Source organism: Phodopus roborovskii, unplaced genomic scaffold (assembly GCF_943737965.1).
Source record: "Phodopus roborovskii unplaced genomic scaffold, PHOROB, whole genome shotgun sequence".
In the NCBI taxonomy this organism is placed as follows: domain Eukaryota; kingdom Metazoa; phylum Chordata; class Mammalia; order Rodentia; family Cricetidae; genus Phodopus; species Phodopus roborovskii.
Window position 1 is genome coordinate 599,370 of NW_026126689.1, and position 20,134 is coordinate 619,503.

Genomic DNA, 20,134 nt, shown 5'->3' on the forward strand with positions numbered 1-20,134 from the left:
CCTCCATGGGGAATGGGCTTCCGAAGTTCATTCATGCACTAGCGATATACCCTGGTTCCACTGCCAGAGGCCCCACAGACTGCCCAGTCCTCCTAGCTGACACCCACATTCAGTAGCCTAGTTTGGTCCTATATTGGTTTCCCAGCTGTCAGATTGGGGTCATGAGTTCCCACTTGCTCAGCTGTTTCTGCGAGTTTTCCCAGCATGGTTTTGACCCCTTTGTTTGTCACTGCTCCCTCTCTGAAACTGGATTCTAGGAGTTTGGGTCAGTGCTTAGTTGTGGATCTCTGTTTCTGCTTCCATCAGCTACTGAATGAAGGCTCTAGGATGGCATATAAGGTAATCACCATTCTCATTATAAAGGAAGGGCATTTAAGGTAGCCTCTCCACTACTGCTTAGATTCCTAGTTGGGGTCATCCTTGTAGATCTCTGTATAATTCCCTACTGCCAGATTTCTCTCTAAACCTATAATGGCTCCCTCTATTGAAGTGTCTCTTTTCTTGCTCTCCTCTATTCATCTCCCCATTCAATCTTCTTGATCCCTCATGTTCTCCTCCTCCTCTTCTCCCTTTCTCTTTCTCCTATTTCCTCCCCCTCCCCTATGCTCCCAATTTGTTCGGGGTCTCTTGTCCCTTTCCCCTTCACTGGGGGACCATGTACGTCTCTCTTAGAGTCCTCTTTGTTTCCTAGCTTCTCTGGAGGTGTGGATTGTCAGACTATAAAATCTTAATGACTTCTGCTCATTTCCCCCGGAGAGAGCTCTTCTCCTTAGTGTTCTGTAGCCTTACTGAACAGTATCCACTAGGTAGGGAAAGTGCTCAGGCTCATGAGCCTGTGGGGGTACACTTCACATTTCAGCCCCAGAAGTCCATTTCCTGCTCCAGCTATCAGTGTCTCCCATTCCTTTGAAAGACAGCTGATGACACATCAATCTGATATATTTGTTCAACAGTACTATTTCAAAACAGTACACAATACTTCGTAGACACATGCTCTGACTGACCCAGTTTTACAACCGAGGGAACAGACACAGAAATCAGTTGACATTGTCTAAGCTGTGGAACTGGACAGCCCAGAGACTGGAGCTCCACCATTATGGTGGTAGGCCGCTGCTACGTGGGGCAGTCTTGGACATGGGTATAGGACAGGGCAGTCACTGTCCCTGGCTTGTATTTTTAACATATGCCGTTTTATCCACGTTGTGGTTTGTATAATCCTGTCTCCTTTGCAGCCATCCTGGGCAGCTGGGCAGATCTTTAGTGATGGGGTGGGTATAACCTTTGAAATAACCCATAGGGTACTGTGGGAGGTAGAGGCTGAGGCCACAGGGTTGGCAATCTGTCACCGGGGGCTATTATCACAGGGACTGGGAGTCTGGTTGGCAGAGGGAGCAAGCTAAAGCTACTGTTTGTTGTTACAGTGTAACTTCTGCCAGTAGCTGTAGCACATGCTTGAGTGTTGTGGCAACACTACTCAGTTATTTCCTTCATGCTTTCAGTGGACTCTGCTTCCTTCCGGGTGTCCTTCCTTTATTTTGGTAACTGTCAAGCATACCCTCCTCCTTTCTACCCAGAGAGGCTTTTAAAAGTGGCCGTTCTCTTTGTTATCCTCATTACATTTCCTCATCTTAACAGAAGTGATTCTTTTAGTTTGCACAGTGAGACCTGGGAAAGAATGTGACCCAGATACACCTTGGAAAGCAGAAAGGGTCCCCGTGCTCTCAGGTGAGCTGAGCTCACAGTGGGCACACAGGATCCATTACTTGCGAGCTGGATCCACTCATTTATTTAGTCACCTAGCGAATACATCATATGGGTCTCCTCTGTCCCCAGGGCACACACAGAGTACACAAGAGTTGTGCATAGAGACTCTGTGATCTGTGCCCTTTGGATACCATTGCAAACCTCTGCCTCTGCCACAGTTCAACACCATCATGGCATTTTGCATCAGGAGCAAACAGACTCATAGCCATGGAGTTGATTGACATTTGGAAGTCCACAGCTGAGCTAGTTTTAGGAGCAGTTCTTTTCTTCAGGCTCAGTGATTATGGCTAACGACCAGCAGAGGGCATTTTAATACAAGCCTAGGATCTGCTCCAGGCTTCTGTCTATCAAAAAACACTCATACTCCACACCAGTACTGATTTCTGCCTCCTGGAGTGGAAGGGCAGCTTGCAACCCTTCAGAACCTGAGACTGCACGTTGAGATACATTTACTTTTCAGAGAGAAGATAAATTTATGTGAGATGGGAACCTGCTTTCAGTTACCTGTGAACAAGAAACAACCATTCTCTGCCTATTGTACTAAAGAAGAAATAGCCTGGAGAATTACAGTCTTTGGGAGTGACTTGAGCACACTGCAGATGGATATAACAATATAATGCCTCACACACTGGCCTTTCATTTTCATGATAGACAAAACAGAAATCCAGGCACCTCCTCTCCTTTCTTCAGGGATGATTTATGCACTTAATGTGCTTTAAGGCAAAGGGAACCCCCAGCCTTGGGCTTAGAAGCTTTGACTGTCCTGGGGGAGGAAAGAGAACTGACATGTCATACTTTGAGCTGGATCAGAAATTGCATTGTACCTGCTTTCCCGCTGAGCTGTATGAAATGTAAAGTGAAATAAATGCATTGTTTTTTCTCTCGTTCTTTTTTTTTCCGAAATGTGGGAATGGAGATCCTGTCTAGCCCTAGAGTGCATGTGTGATTTGCCTGCAGATGAAATTGTTGTAGAGAAGAAATAAAAAAAAAAAAAAAAAACTTGGAAGTGCTGACGTATTTATCGTGAGTCTTTTCCTGCCTCAGATCGGATGAGTTTGATGGGTTAGGACTTATGTTCTTGTTCTGTTCTTCGGCATTATTTTTATGAATGACAGAAGAGCGTATGCAGAAGCTGGCAGTGAAAGATAAGCAAAGACTCTGTGTTCCTTTATTCTCTACAGGAAAATTGTAAGGGGCAGCTCAAATGCTTCTCTGGGTCTCATCTGGTCCATTCCTCTGTCCCCAGGGTGGCTCAGTCCATTCCTGTGTGTTGACGCACCATGTGTCTGCTTGGATTGGCACTTCCTCCCAATCTGTGTGATTGATGCCCTGCACTGCACGGGGCCCACAGAGGCAGCAGGTACTCTGCATGTGATTTGCTAGGTGTGAAGAACACGCCTAATGGGTCAGACTGCAAATTGGTCAAAGGGAAACACAGTCCCCAAGACCTGCTATAATGACCCTGGTCCAGAGAGTTGCATTCTTTCCTTATTTTCCTTTTTCCCCCCTTTGAGACAAGGTCTAATGAGGTTGCCTTGTCTAGCCTGGAGTTCACTATGCACACATGTTTTGTCTGCTTTTATATTTCAGCATCATGCTCATTCCCAGTGTTCTAAGAGTTCAGAAGAGGGTGTTGGATCTCCCACAACTGAAATTAGGGATGGTGGTGAGCCATCACGTGGGTGCTGGGAACCGGACCCGTATCCTCTTCTAGAACAATGAGTGCTCTAAACTGCTGAGCCTTCTCTCCAGCCTGGAGTTCACTGTATATACTGGGCTGGTCTCAAAGTCACAGAGCTTTGCTTAGCTTTGCCTCTTGAGTTTGCTTTTAAGAAACAGATGGGAAGGCTGAAGAGATGACTCAGTGACTAAGGTGTGTGCTGCTTTTACAGAGGACAGGAATTCAGATCCCAGCACCCACAATGAGGGGCTACTGACAACTTTATGTAGCTCCAGCTTCAGGAAGATCCTTTACCTCTGGCCTCCACAGCACCTGTACTCAGATTATCATGCCCCTATATACACATAATTTAAATAATAGGAGGAATAAATCTTTAATTAAAAAAAAAGAAAGAGAAAGGAGAGGACTGGGAGATGGCTCACTTGATAAAATGCATGTTATGTAGGCATGGCGGTTCAAATCTGAATCCCCAGAACCCAAGTAAAGAACCAGGTATGGTGGGGTATGTTAGTAATCCCAGCCATGGGGAAGTGGAGACAGGCAGATTGCTGGAGTTTACTGGCCAGCCAGGCTATTGGAAGTAGTGGGCTCCAGGTCAGTGATAGACTTTGGAAGATGACACCCAGCAACCACCCCTGGCCTCCACACATGCACACACACACAGCTTACAGCTGCATGCATGCCCCACTCACCTACGAAGAAGAAGGACGGAACCTAGCATTCTGTTCTACTGCAGTGTTTTTTGTGTGTTCATTTTCATTTACTGCATACAAAATCTCATTAAAATAGGTGGCCTTGTTCTGATTTTTGCAATAAGGAAACAGGGATGTTACTGGCCAAAGAACACAGAGCTATGAAATGGAGGAGCCTGTTCATAAGGGTCCCTTTTTATTTATATCTTAATAAAAGTTTTTGGATTCAACAACTGTAACCTACTGGGCTCTCTGCTTAGTATTAAAGATGTTGCTTTTATGCACTATGCTCTTACTACCAGGTCAAATTGCTAATATTCTCTTCTGCCATATTTCCTTTTTCTATTATTTATACAACAAAAAGAAGACCAATATGCTAAGACCTCTGTGACAGGAGCATTATGCAGAATAAGTCTCTTCTATCAGCAGAGATGCATGTTGAGCGTGCAAATATCATCTCTCTTAGGACAGACATTTCTTGGGTGTGTTTTGTCTGTCCCTTTGTGCCTGAGTTCCTTGTCTCACTAGCTCACCACTGTCCATCACACATCTTTTATGTGGGGAATACTCAGTTATGTATTTGATGTCTACAAGTCAGTTTTGATTAAAAAGTTAGATTGGTTTTTTATTATATTTTGAATCAGTGTGTGACCTTAAAGATACTGCTGGCCATAGTTACTTTGTCTAAATAAAAAAAGTACTGTCTATTGAGGCTGGAGGGAGGGATTGGTTGTTAAGAGTGCTTACTGCTCTCCAAGAAGACCCAGGATTAGTTCCCTGCACCTGGATGGTGGCTCCCAAACACTGAGAACTCCAGTAGATCAATGCTGTCTTCTGAGCTCCAAAGGTCATGCACACAGTACTGCATATGCAAACACACACACACACACACACACACACACACACACACACGCACACATGCATGCATGTACATACACATGCACGCATGCACACAAGTACATATTTGTGCTTGGTAATAGAGAGGAGTAAGAGCTAATCCAATTGGATGATTCCTTCATGGAGTTCCCAGTCATCATCACTGTGTGTTAATATGTTACCATTTATATATATTTATGTATTAGTTTTGCATGTGAAGTAGTGTGGAGGGAACCTAGGTTTCATACATGCTAGGCAAGTACTCCAGCAATGTCATATGGCTTTAAACAGAGGGAGAGTCATTGCTTAGCAGAATGGTCTCCAGTTGTCTGACAACATTTTGTCTTCATAAGCAGTTACCAGCGGCCTCCACTGCATCTCTAGCAACTTTGCTGAATACCGGTTGTCCACACCTCTGTATGTACCAGTGGTCTAGCATACACCTAGAAGCTGTAGGGAGATACTGAATGTGTCTGACAGGCCCTGGCAGCTGGGAATCTTATTTATTCTTTTCAGGAGATATTTCATCCAGTAAAGCTATTTTCTGTTCCAACTAAATAATGACAACTTCCTAAAAGGCACAGCTAATGGTCAAGCACCCACAGCCCATCCTAGCACCAGGGGAGACATCAGAAAAGCCAATGGGGTCATGAGTCAATGTGTCTTCGTGGTGAACAGGCTTCTTTGGATGAACAGAAATATGGGAGGAAAAAACTAAACTCAGATTCATAAACAGATCAACTCAGTGGTTGTTCCTAAATCGGGTGGAGCCCTCTCTTCCCTTTCCAGATGTCTTCTGTGGAACCCAACTGCTGCAGAGATTTAAGAAACTAATAAAATATTGACTTATACTCTCCATGGAGTTAAATATAAGTTGGTATTCCATTAAAGTGGAAAGCTAAGTAGTGAGGCACTTGCAGAGACTCCAGCAGAGAGCCCGTGAGTGGGTAAAGTACTCTGGAAAGGAGTTGTCAGAGAGTTCAAATGGCTCATCATTATTCTTGCAATTGCCTCCCTTCTGTCAAGCATGCTTGTAGTGCGCAACCAAGGCTTCCAGTTTACCATCCAGACTAGATGAAAATGAAATTAGCCAAAGGGAAGAGGCTACAGTAAATGTAATTTCAAGAGCAAGGCCCTAGGCTAGCTAGGTCAACTTTCTTTATTTGTTCTGACATCCCTAAAAAAAGATTTAATGCTTCCTTTACAATGTTATTTTGTTTAATAAAGGTTTGAACAACTTCAGATATTAAAATTTTCGGGAGTGTTTATATCTATATGCTTTTTGGCATTCTTTATTGGCGGAAAGTTCAAGGGTAATAAAGGTACAGGTTCTTTGAATAATTCATCTGTGATTCAGTCTGGGCATCTGCTATTGTACAGGATTTTACAGTGGAAAGATGGGAAGTGATGTTCATGTTTATTTAACATTAAACATTAACATAACATTAAAATTGAACCTCTTATTTTTACTTGCTTATTAAAGTTAGGATTTTATGACCTTTGGGATGTTATTAATTAATTTATTTAGTGATTGTGCCTTCTTCTATTTCATTAAATTATTATTTTTTTCTAGGAAGATTCTGGCTTAATTTGGTATGCTATATATGAATATATATACATATATTCATATATATATGTGAATATATATATATTTTTTTCACCAAATTGCAGTAGGTTATGTATCTTGCATCTTGCTGAGCAGGAATACTGCTCATGGTTTGTTTTAAAGGTTTACAACGTTAATTTAATAAAACTAGATCATACTGAATACACTTCCCCATATTTTTGTCATTTAATAGTGTTGTGTGTAACTTGCTAAGTCAACTTTCAAACTTGGCTTTCTATCGTCCTATTAGAGGAAAGGACCCTGATGAATTCTGACCAGAAATGGCTCAATTTAAGGTCAAACAGAGTAGGCCATGCATGATGAAGAATACAGAGCATAAATAAGAATGGAATCCTGTCATTTGTAGCAGAAGGGGTAGGAATGGAGGACACGGTGTTAAGGGAAATAAGCCAAGCATGCGAAGGAAAAGGACTGTGCATGTTCTCTAAAATACAGAAGTAAAATGCAAAGAAAGGACAGTTGGTCTGGGTATAAAAGAGTGTTAGACGTGGAGGGAGGTGAGGTGTGTGAGTCTGGATAAACAGAATGTGGATTTGATCAGTAAATGCCACATGAGACACTGCCTGTACACAAGACCATACAGAGGCAACTGGAAGAGGAGACTGGTTTCCAAGGCTCCAGGTAAGAAGACCCCGTCTCTTGTGAGCCCCAGGTGTTTGCTCATTTGTGGCATGGGACTAATAGTTAGTACCTGCTGTTTCCAACCCTTCAGGACAAGAGCACTGCTGTAGGAAAGTATTGAAGACATAAGAAAGTGTTCACACATTGCATAGCAGGGTCACTAAGACATTCCCAGTACCCAGAAATGTTCTCCTGGATAAAGGGGTCAACGGAAACTTCTTGTAGTTGAACATGTGCCACATGCAAAAAATGTATAGCAGTTCCCTCTTGCCCATCAATGTATCATGTCAATAAAAGTGTGTGTGTGTGTGTGTGTGTGTGTGTGTGTGTGTGTGCACGCGCACACATGTGGAGGTCAGACGACAACTTTCTCTCCACTGTGTGGGTCCTGCAGGATGAACATAGATCACTAGACCTGGAAGCAAGCACCTTAACTGGATGAGCCACCTTGCCAGCCCCTCACTATAATTTTTGAACGTTAGCGTCAACAACCTTTTATCAGTTATTTATTATTATGAGTGTCTCTCTCCATTAATTTTTGCACAGTTCTGTGGCCTATATCATGGTGTAGAACTCCTTTTCAATGTTTTCCTAAAGTTTGTCTGGCAGTGGTGGCGCAGATACAAACAGGAAGTCTGGGAGGGGAGGGTGGGCACCACTGTCTGCTCTTACTCTGTTTTGTTTGTGGTTTTGGATAATTATGGGCATCCAAAGGAGTACCCAGTGGAAAATTCCAGAAACAAACGACTTACAAGTTCTTAACCACACCTCATTCTGAGCAGTGTGGCTAACTCTCCTGCTGTCCTGTTCAGTCCCACTTCAGAAGCTAATCACTTTTTGTCCAGCATACCCACATGGTGTATGTTGTTATCTACTTGTTAGTCACTCAATGGCTTTTCAGTTGCTGGATCATGTGTTCTGGCATTGGAGTGCTTGTATTTAAGTGGCCTGTGTGTTGTGGACCAAGGCCTCCTCACGCATGACCTCTGTGTCCTTCCTCTCACTTCACGGCACCATGAAAACATCATCGTAAGGGCAAGTACAGTATATGGGTAGAGTGAGCACACATGCACTTTATTATAATATATTGTTTTAATTTATTTGATTGTTATCTTTAGACTCTTCCTAGCTTATAAATGAAACATTACCTCAGATGTATGTGTGTAGGGATAGTTTACACAGAGCTCAGTTTGGTGCGTGATTTCAGGCACCTGCTCACGGTATTGGAGGATTTACCCTGTCGAGGAGAGAGGATCACTTCATTGAATATGTTTTGTAAACTGTCACCTCATGTGACAAGAATCTGCCACAAGCTAGAGAGCCCTCCCATTGCCACGGGTGTGGGGGAAGTATGGGGTCAAGGGCACTGGCGAGTCCACAGAGTGACTCTCTCTATATGAATTTTTATTAGAATGTATTATTAGATATAAAATATTGTATTATATTGAGTTGTTGGTAACCTCTTAAAGTGCCTAGTTTAAAGAACTCACTTTACCACAAGCATGTGTTTGTATGAAAAATGATTATACACGGTGTCCAGTGTTACCTGTAGTTTCAGGAATCCTCCAGTTTCCATTGCTGGAAACTGGCTCATATGTGTCTGATGTGGGACAGACTCTGACTAGGCAGGCAGCTGGAAGTTTTGAATGAATTTTTTTTTTTTTGTTACAGAGATTGGTTTTATCCTATTTGTGTCTTTCCCTGAATTCACAGAATTTAGTAGACTATTCACTGATGCTTTCAAAGAAGCCGTTTTCAATGCTTCTTTGACCACTTTGAGGATTCAGGTAAATACAGCTTAATTAGCAGTGAATGCAACCAGTACAATTTGGTTGAGATGCTAATAGAAGCAGATAAGAAATGCTCATTAAAAAACAAAACAAGATTCAGTGATTTTGGGGTATGTGTGGGGGACATTGTAAGAACTTAGGACCCTGGCCATTACTTGCTCCTGAGGACTTAGAAATGCCTTTGAAAAAAAGCTTCACTTTGGCCTCAGGAGATCTTTTAACTGATCTGTTAACGTCTAGGCAGAGATGGGGCGGCTCTCTAGTTAGAGAAAATCCAGATGATATATCTGTTCCGTGGTTTCTAGAGAACTCAGATTCTGAGTGTCAGTGCCAGAGATAATTATCCCTGACCTCTCTGATGTCTAACCTCCACCAATAGTCAAAATCTATGATGGCTACAGGCAGTTAATGGCGAAGATCACAGAGTCCATTCCTTTTTGTTATCTACATAGTGTTATCATTGGATCAGAAGCTCCTCATCCCTGGTCTTGCCCCTTCATCCACCTATGATCACATCCTACCCCCCTCTCTACAGAATTGTGTGGGCAAATTCCACTTTGAAGCTGTGCTTGACTTTCCTCTTGCTACATCAAGAGCCTTGGGAAAAGACATTTCCTGATTCTGTGATAAGGCGCTGTCTGCTGCAAGTCCCAGGCTCCAACCAGGACGACAGAGGGCTTTCAACTATCCATACAATTACCAAGAAATCTAAAGAAATCTAGCAGAAGGTTAAATTTTGCATAAGTATATGTTTTATTACTTTTTGTGACTTTGTGTGTCATTGGACTCATTTATAAGATTAATGAGTATGTCTCTCTGTGTCTTACCAGCCAGAGGCAAATTTTATGGGTATATTTTCAGACATCTTTCTGTTAAATAATGGGGAAGAGTACATGTGAACTTTGAAGCATGACAGGTCTAGTTTGAATAATGTTTAATGCTTCTTATTGCTATCTTTGGGTTAAATAATAGATTTTGAGCATTAATTTAAATTAAAAAGCATTATCTCTAAAATGGGAATAATAATGGTACATATCATAAGGGATTTTGTTTTGATGAGACTTAAGTGAGAAAATGTGTGCTAAGTGCTCAGCACAGACCCTGGAATATAGAGATTATCCATATGCATGAGCACTCGTGTGTGTGTGTGTGTGTGTGTGTGTGTGTGTGTGTGTGTGTGTGTGTATGCGATTTTGCATAAACCGATCATGCTATGGGCAGTAAATGTAATCCAGGAAGTGAAAGGAAAATGATATAGAAAGAATAAGTCAATGCCCCAGAGGAGCTGTGCATTCCATGATAATGGCCCGTGGACTTCTGGCTACCTTGACGTTCAGGATGGGATTTATGGAAGTAGATCCGACATGAATAAACTTCTTCCGTTTCCTCTGTCTTGGGAGGGGTGTCTAACTTTTCAGACTCTCTTTATCCCCCTCCCACCCCCGTCATTCTCTACACGCCCTGTAAACCCCTGTAGGTTCCTTGCGCACTGTGTCTGGGAGGAAAGGAACAGCATAGGAAGGAAAACAGCGTGGGCAGCAGGCAGACAGGGCTGGTTACACAGGACAGGAAAGGCTGGTTGTGACCATGGCTTTGCATTCGTGCTCATTGGCCAGGTTTCTCACCACAGGGAGAAGTCTTCTAGGGACTGTGCCTGCCTGCCATAGGAGGTTTGTTTACATTTTGACTGGCATTAAGCCTTAAGCTATTATCCCTGATGCAAACGAGAGCTTTCATAATGGACCCCATCCGAGGGTTGTCATGGGTTGCCGGTTTGCTCTGGTGTCTGATACCGGCGTTAGTGCCAATTCTTCATTATCTTTGTGGAGATTGGGCACTTTATTTTTTTGGCAGCAAATGTTTCTTCCAAGGTCAATTTCCCTCAAGTGCTCAGCACCTTTTCACATGCTGTGTGCTCAGGGAATGCAAATTAATTTGATATTAGCTTCAGCCAAACCAGCTAGGAAAGTAAACCTGATTCTAAAAACACCATAAACACTGATAACCACCAACTAAATAACACAACAACGTCTGGCCTGAGCATATATGGATGCACAGAAGTTCACACGAATTCCGGAGACATTATTTCATAGCATTGCTTTAACTCATAAGTAGCTTCGCCTGGAGATTCGCTGTCTTTTCTATCGTGTTTGTTGTAACTGGGGGCCATGGAAGAGCTTGAGGATACATGAATATTTCATATATACTTTTTAAATTTAAAAGATGCAAAACACATATTTTTGGAAGAGGAGAAACACAGAAAACTCTGGGGAAACAGGACCATTCATAATCCCTTCATCCAGAAATAGTTGGCTAGGAGAGTTTCAGTGTATCTTTTCCCCACACATTGCTAAGGCCACAGAAGTTCTCAGGATGGATCTACAGATTGCTGTAAGGCAGACGTTGAGTGGCTTTGGGAAATCTACAGGGATCTTCAGAACAGTTTAAGGACTCCTGCCTGAGCAAAGATGCAGTTCTGGGGTATCAACTCTTGGGACTCACTTTCTGTGAGGAGGAATACTGTCTTTTATTCCTCTACTACAGTCAGTTAAGTTTTCCTTGTTCTTCCCCACCATGGGATGAGCATTAGGCCCATAATAAGGGATTCTCTAGAGGGCTAAAACAAGAATTAAAAAATGTAGAACCTTTTTTTCTGGTAGAAAAATTGGAAAGACACGAGTCCAGGGTTCTTTTGACTGTAACCCATAATATGGGAACAATGTAATATCGTGTGAGAGGGGAATGAACCTAGACCTCATCAAGAGATGGACAAGTGGAGAGATAAAGAAGGATGGGGAGGAGACAGAGGGAGAGAGAGAGAGACAGAGAGAGAGGGAGAGAGAGTGGGAGGGAGGGAGGGAGAAAGAGAGAGAGAGGGAGGCTCAGTGGCATTTCTATAGTTTTAATATTCCCAAGTGTCTTAGTCTATTCCTGTGAAGAGGCACCATGACCATGGCAGCTCTTATAAAGGAAAGCATTTAATTGGGGCTGGCTTACAGTTCCAGAGGTTTAGTTCATTGTCATCATGGCAGGAAGCATGGTGGCATGCAGGCAGATGTTGTGGCACAGGAGAAGTGGAGAGCTCTACATCTGGATTCACAGGAGCACGAAGAGACAGGGAGCCACTGGGTCTGGCTGAGGCTTCTAAAATGCCAAAGCCCATCTCTAGGGACACACTTCCTCCAACAAGGCCACACCTCCTAATCTCTCCCAAATAGCACCACCCCTTAATGACCAAGCATTCAAATATTTGAGCCTAAGAAGGTCATTGCTACTCAAATCACCACAGTAAGTTTTGGTTTTCTCTCTTAAATTCTGTAATTCTACCACCTACTCTAGAAATCTCTATCCAGTGGATTAGCTCTGAGATGAGGAGTATTCTTTTCATTTGTAGTTCAAGGGACCTCAAACAAAAGAGCTGGACTCCCCCAACCCTTCAGCCTCCTGGCTTCCCCTGGATTTTCAGCTTCACAGACTTGGAGATCACTGTCTCTCACTGTCTTAGGAGCCTCATGTTCTTACCCTACCCTGTAGTGTCCCTTCTCAGGCTGTTCCCTAATTCACTGTGACAGTGTTAGGCTAACTCTGTAAGATTCTGGGGCTGTGGTTGGTCTTCTCTTCATTGTTTCCATAGATAGTTGTTTAGCTCTTTACAACTTCTAATATCCTGTAACAGAGAGGTGTCAAGATAAGCCACTTTATTTTTTAAAATTGTGTGTATATGTGATTATTTGCATGTGGTTTTGTACACTTGAGTGCATTACCCAAAGAAGCCACAAGAAGCATTGGATTCCATGGAGCTGGTGTTAATGGTGGCTGCGAGCCATGTCACATGGTTGCTGGGGTAGAAACCCAGGTGCCCCTGCAAGAGCAACAAGCAATCTTAACCACTGAGCCATCTCTTGAGCACCCGAGCCATTTTTTAAACAGAGGTGACAGATTGGGTGGTTGAAAGTAAAGAGAGTTTAACTAAATGAATGTATATATGGTTTCTTTTGGAGTCGGATGCTAGGGACAGTAGATTGTACCCTCTAAGCTGAGGGGCAACAATGAACCATGATGGCTATAGAGAATCTGAGATGAGGCAGAGTGTGAGGTTCAGACATTTGAGCTGAGGATACAGCATTGTCAATTGTTCTTCCTCTCAAGGTTTGGTTTTAGCCATTCTGGCAGGAGTAAGATGGTATCTCACAGTTGTCTTGATTTGCATTTCCCTGATGGCTAAGGATGTTGAGCACTTTCTTAAGTGTCTTTCAGCCATTTTAGATTCCTCTATTGATAATTCTCTATTTAGTTCTGTACCCTACTTTTTAATTGGATTATTTGGTGTTTTGGTGACTAGATTCTTGAGTTCTTTGTATATTTTGGAAATTGGCTCTCTGTCAGATGTGGGGTTGGTGAAGAACTTTTCCCATTCTGAGGGATGCCACTTTTGTCTTGTTGACTGTGTCCTTTGCCTTACAGAATCTTCTCAGTTTCAGGAGGTCCCATTCATTAATTGTTGATCTCAGTGTCTGTGCTACTGGTGTAATGTTCAGGAAGCAGTCTCCTGTGCCAATTCATTCAAGGATACCTCCCATTTTCTCTTCTAAGAGGTTCAGTGTGGTTGGATTTATGTTGAGGTCTTTGATCCATTTGGACTAGAGTGTTGTGAATGGCAATAGGTATGGATCTACATGCAATCTTCTACATGTCCACATCCAGTTATGCCAGCACCATTTGTTGAAGATGCTTTCTTTTTACCATTGTGTAGTTTTAGCTTCTTTGTCAAAAATCAGATGTTCTTAGGTGTGGGTTAATATCAGGGTCTACCTGTCCATTGGTCTACCTGTCATTTTTGTGCTAATACCAAGCTGTTTTCATTACTATAGCTCTATAGTAGAGCTTGAAGTCAGGGATGGTGATGCTTCTAGAAGTTTCTTTATTGTACAGGATTGTTTGGCTATCTTGTTTTTTTTTGTTTGTTTGTTTTTGTTTTTCAATATAAAACAAGTATTGTCCTTTCAAGGTCAGTGAAAAATTGTGCTGGGATTTTGATTGGGATTGCACTGAATCTGTAGATTGCTTTTTGGTAAGATTGCCATTTTTACTATATTTATCCTACCTATCCAAGAGCATGGGAGATATTTCTATTTCCTGGTATCTTCTTTAATTTCTTTCTTTTAACAACTTAAAGTTCTTGTCATACAGGTCTTTCACCTATTTGGTTAGAGTTACCCATATTTCCTGGATATTTTGTGTTAATGATTTGTTGGACTTAAGATTTTCTTTGGTCAATGAATGTATTTCCTCTAGATTATCTTCAGCACCTGAGATTCTCTCTTCCATCTCTTGTATTCTGTTGGTTATGCTTGCATCTGTAGTTCCTGATCCTTGCCCAGATTTTCTATTTCCAGAATTCCCTCAGTTTGTGTTTTCTTTATTGTCTCTATTTCAGTTTTCAGTTCTTGAACTGTTTGAATTGTTTGTTTCATCTATTGATTGGTTTTTTTTTCTTTGCTTTCCTTGCTTTCTTTAAGAGATTTGTTGATTTCTTGCATTTTTTTTGGGGGGGTTGTCTTTTCCTCTATTTCTTCCAATTTTTTTTGTTTGCTTTTTCTTCCATTTCTTTAAGGGATGTTCTCATTTCCTCTTCAAGGACCTCTATCATTGTCATGAAGTTGTTTTTAAAATCTTTCTCTTCTGTTTCATCTGTGTGTGATGTTCAGGTCTTGCTAGTGTAAAATCCCTAGACCCTGGTAATGTCATATAAGTCTTTCTGTTGTTGAATGTGTTCTTATACTGTCATCTGTCTTCCCATCTCTTCTTCCAGTGGGTGCAGGTGGGGTCTCTCCATCTCCTGGTTGGTATGTGTTCAAGGTTCTCTCCTCTCCTCTCTCCTGGAGGGTGCAGGAGTAAGACAGGAGTGGTGGCCAATGCTGGATGCCTTGTTCTGTCTGCCTCCAGGTCTGTCTGTGGGATTCCGTGGCAGCAAGGGTCTGGGGTCCGCAGGTCAGGGGAGTCAAAGAGGGAAAGGTGGGCTGGAAGAGCCCCCAACCCACACCTTTCTCCTGGAGAGTGGAGGGACAAGGCAGCCATTGTCGGCCTTTTGTTTCACATTTATTCAGATACCTACATCTGTCAGGCTCCAGAAATCCAGGAACTATTCTATAAGTATGTTTTTTAATTTCTTATTTCAGTGACCTAAGAAAAGTTGATTCAGATATGACATACATTCAACCATTTTACCACACTTCAAAGGCACTTACAATGCTTTTTACTAATTAAACCATTTTCACTTTCTGTGCAAATCACGTGCTTAGTTGGTCAGTTTCAGAAATAACCCTTATGAGATTGATGCAGTTCACCGAGGGGGGGAAAACACAATGAAATGAGATATTCCGGCTAGATTAAAAAAAAATGTCTCTACTATTTCTGGTTATGTGCTGACTAGGACCTTGAGTGCCCAAATTGGAGACTTCTTAACATGTGGTTTTCAATATCCAACACTTCCAATGGTTAAATAAATCATTATTTTGCATTTTTTAAAAATATGTTTTGGTATTTGAGACCAGGCACCATTGCTACATAGGCAGTCTTGGCCTTGAACTCACATCACTCACTCTTCTCTCTCTCTCTCTCTCTCTCTCTCTCTCTCTCTCTCAATGAGAGTCCTATCTCTATTCCTAACATCAGCAATAAGAGCCACATCTATAGAAGGAAGCATATGAACACACAAGCCTTGTATTCTTGACACCTGGCTTAAATGTGAAGAGGCTAGTAAGATGTTGTAATGGCATTCCTGGAAATGACGAGGAAGGCGAAGAACAATGTAATACACATCAGTACATGAGGGACCAAGGTCTTCTTCCTTAAGGTTACACCCGTAACTGGTACTTTGTTGGACACTGAAGAAAAGAAGGCTCACACAGCAGGGATATTTGACAAAATTTCTCATGAAAGCCAATGAAAACTAATATCTTATACAGGTAGGAGGTCTACAGATCTTCATCTGTCCCTCTGTTCCTCCAGATCCCATCTCGCAGTCTCATACCCAGCACAGTAGCAGACCCTCTGGGGTAACCTCTCTTCATGGTCTCTCCCTATCCCAAGTAGATGAAATATGCAGAACCTGGTTCAGCACTCTGCTCTCCTAACTCCTGTGAACCCCTTTGTACCCCTAGCCTGTTCCCATTTATGTCAGCTCTCAACATCCAGAAACACAGTTCCCTTGAAACCCACAGTGATCACAACTATCGGGTCCAAAGAAAATTTCCTATCAGGCAACACGTAGCCAACACGCTCTCTGAAAATCTAGAGAGAACACAGAAACCAAGGAATAAAACACTCATCCAACAAAGACATACAAAACCAAAAATCAGCACCTAGACCTATAGCTGTCTCAATCCCAGATGCCTACATATCAGCACAAAAACACAACTGAAAGAGCCAGGGCAGCATGTTCCCACTAGAGCCCAGCTATACTACAGTTCCTGAGTATTTCAACATAGCTAAGAATGAGAAAAAGACCTAAAACTACCTATGTGCATATGATAGTGGTCCTTATAGAGGAAAGGGATAAATCCCCTAAAGAAATCCAGGAAAACACAAAGAGTGAGGGGAAATGAAGGAAACTGTGTAAGACCTGAAGATAGAAATAGAATTGAAGAAGAAAACCCAAACTGAGAAAATTCTGGAAGTAAAAAATTTAGGAGGCCAAGCAGGAACTACGGTGTAGGTCATTTTGTTCTCGATTTTCCTTTTCTTAGAGCACACTTGTTATTCACTGTTTTGTATATAGTTTTGTATTAAGCCTAAATCTTTTCTTTAGACTAAAAGGGGAATTGTAGTGAGATAGTCCTTCTGTTGCACTGACCATGCCCATTGGGGGGGTGGAGCCATGGGCGGAAGTGACCTGTGGAAGGAGGTCGGAGGGAGAGCTGGGAAAAGCTCTCTTACTCAGACAGGAGAGCATCGGGTTGAATTTCCTGGTGTTCATCTGTCTAGGTTGTAAGTTATTTCTCCCTGAATAAACATCTATTCTGCCTATTTGTTTATACTGATCCTTATTTAACCGTGATACTACGGGGCAATCTTCGCCAACAGAACGCAAGCGATGAAAGATAGAATCTCAGGGGTTGAGGGTATGATAGAAGAAATGGACACACTGATCAAAAAGAAAATGTTAAATCTAGTAAACTCCTGACACAAAAACCCAAGAAACCCGCCAAAACGGCAGGTGGTTCTCCATAAATGGGGAGTAAGTCACACTGCTGAAGACGACAACGGACAACACCTACACTGAACACGGAGAGGAGGAGCTCGTGCCTGAATGGGATTTTCAACCCCTGTTCCAGTGTCTGCGGCATGCAAAGGCAGTCTGCAAAGGAGAGAAGTAAGCACACGCCTGGCCAAAACCTTTGGCCTACCGTCTGTCCTGCCTGCTAAATACGCTAGGGCAACGGTGGCACAAACCTTGCGGGGGTAACCAACCTATGTCCAATTTGACTTAAAGCCCTTGTCCATGAGACGGAACCCATACTGGACAGTGCTTGGGTGACCAAGATCCAGAGTCTAGATAACCCAGAGACCTAGGGTAAACTCAAACACTACTGATGTAAAAGACAGAAACAGTAAAATAACTTCTACTGATGTTCTGCTACTCACATAGACTGTTGCCTTACTCAGCCTTCATCAGCGATGCCTCCTCATGCAGCAGATGGGAACTGAGAGATTTATCCATCAAGTCTCTCCCGCCGGAGCTCAGGGAACCCCACAGAAGAGGAGGCAGAAGGAGTGGTCTGGGGCCAAGATGAGAAAAAGGCCCTCTAAAAAAACAACTGAGCAGAGCTCATGGGGACCCACAGAGCCCGAAGCAGCAAGCACAGGACCTGCACAGATCTGGATCAGGTCCTCTGCATATACACTTTTATAGGACTCCTGAGTGTGTGAATGACTGGATCTCAGATTCTCCAGCCTTCTCCTGGGGGTATTATTTTTCTATTGGCTTGGCCTCTCCGACTGTTGAAATGATAGTTTTCATTTTATCTTGTTACATTTTATTTTGTTATGTTTTGTTGTTATCTCCTAGAAGCCTGTCCTTGTCTAATGAGGGACAGAAATGGAGTGAAACTGGATGCAAGAGGAGGTGGGGGGGGGGGGGGAGGCAGCTATGGGCAGAGGAGGGAAAGGGGAACTGCATTCAGATAAAAAGGAAAAAAATACAAAAAGTAAGAGAAACTTTAATGGACACACTGTTCATAAAATAACACAGAGCTGCCCATCTCTTGGCTTTAAAAATGATTGTTTTTAACTATCATTATTATTATTGTGGTGTGTGTGTGTGTGTGTGTGTGTGTGTGTGCATGCACATGTGTGCACATTATTGTGAGTGTGTGGAGGTCACAGGACAGCCCTCAGGAGTTGGTTCTTTCCTTTTACTGTGGGATTGTGGATTGAACTCAAGCACTTGAGCTTGGTGGCAAATGCCTTAGCCTTTGAGCCCGTCTCACCAGAGCCCTCTCCCGTCTTTTCTGAATAAAATGTGGGTCCTGGTTAAAGATAGGCTTGATCTGCTCAACAATTTGTAGCACATGAGGTGTGCCGGGTACTGGGCAAGGCCCAAGGATTCTGTCAGCCGCTGTGAGATAACCACACATATGCCATGTTTGATGGGTGGCCTAACGGGCTGGAACCGTGTGCTGTCATTTTTTGGCAAGGGAAGATCTCTTTGTAAAATGCCCTCTGGCATTTACTGCTGAGGCCACAAGCATCCTCCCCATCAAGTTATGAATCTGACACCCATCAGCACTCAAAGGAGACAGGGCTTCTGCTTTCTCTTTGCAGCCCTGAATTTCCCAGCAGCTGGCTGAATCCAGGGAGCTGGGAGAGGCTGCACAGGCTCTGCCACTTGCTACCCTGCTTGGAGACAAAGCAACTTCCCCCTGCTCTTTGTCCTGACAGGTATCTGTATGGAGCTCCATCTAGACAGTGGGGTGACAGATCCACTCCTTGATCTTCTGGCTTGCTTCCCAGGGGAGACTTCCTTTATGTCATGTTTTATTCACGGTGTCTCCCGGGCTGCTTTCTTCACCATAAAAGTCAGTGGTAGGGGAGGGGCGGTAAATGAATCTGAAATAAAACTTGTGGGTAATAATAAAACCGCCTGTTTGTATTCTGAAAAACTATGGTCTTAGGTTTTGAGGGAAAAAGTGAATTTTGAGGATTTTTAAAGGATGCCTCCATAGAGGCAGAAAAAAAGAAAAAACCCAATGTTGTTATTTATATTGTACTTGAGTCATGAAAAAAGTAGGTCAGGGAGACCAAAATATCCTTCGCAAGGGAACAGGGCAAACTCCAGATACCTTAGACTGTAGCCAGGAAAAATGGTGGGGTGGATGAAAAGTGGTCTGAAAGACGCTCAAATGATAGCTAAGAAATGAGGTAAAGGGTTGTGAAGATTACAGAGGCAATACTTATTATGCTTCTCTTTAAAAGATTTCTTCAGCTTAACTGCCATTGCCTTTCCTGAAGGAATGAGCATTAGCTGCCCTTATCCATGGATCTGTAACCTTAGATCAGGAGTATTTGAAAATAAGATTTTGTCTGCACATGACATGTTCCTGTTTTTATTCCCTCCTGTGGCATAGCGACTGCTTATGTGGGACTTACATTGTATAAGGTTGGCAAGGAATAAGTGTGTAGGTAGGGGTGTAGAGACGCTGTGCAAATTCTGTGCATTTCTATAATGGGCTTGACCATCTTTAGATTTGGGTGTCCACAAGGAGTTCTGGAACAAATTCCTTATGAAAAACAAGCTACAGCTGTGTATACCTTTATACATCATAAGTTAAACTTTTAGAGTAGAAAGGATAATATTAACTGTGTATTCCCCAATGAATCATGGTATAGGCCTGTATCTATTCAGGAGGCGAGGCAGGAAAATCACAAGCTCAGGGCAAGCCAGGGAATGTTGTTGTTATTATTAGTGTGTTGTGTGTGTGTGTGTGTTACACATGTGTAGATGCTCACATTTGTCATGAGAGGGCATCAGATCTCCAGAAGCTAGAGTTACAGGCAATTCTGAACCCAATGTGGGTGCTGG

At 42.7% G+C, this 20,134-nt stretch overlaps 1 protein-coding gene across 1 annotated transcript in view; it reads right to left on the reverse strand.

Moving 5' to 3' along the window:
• Cntnap2 (contactin associated protein 2) overlaps positions 1–20,134 on the reverse strand; it is a 1,802,334-nt gene that overhangs the window by 118,140 nt on the left and 1,664,060 nt on the right.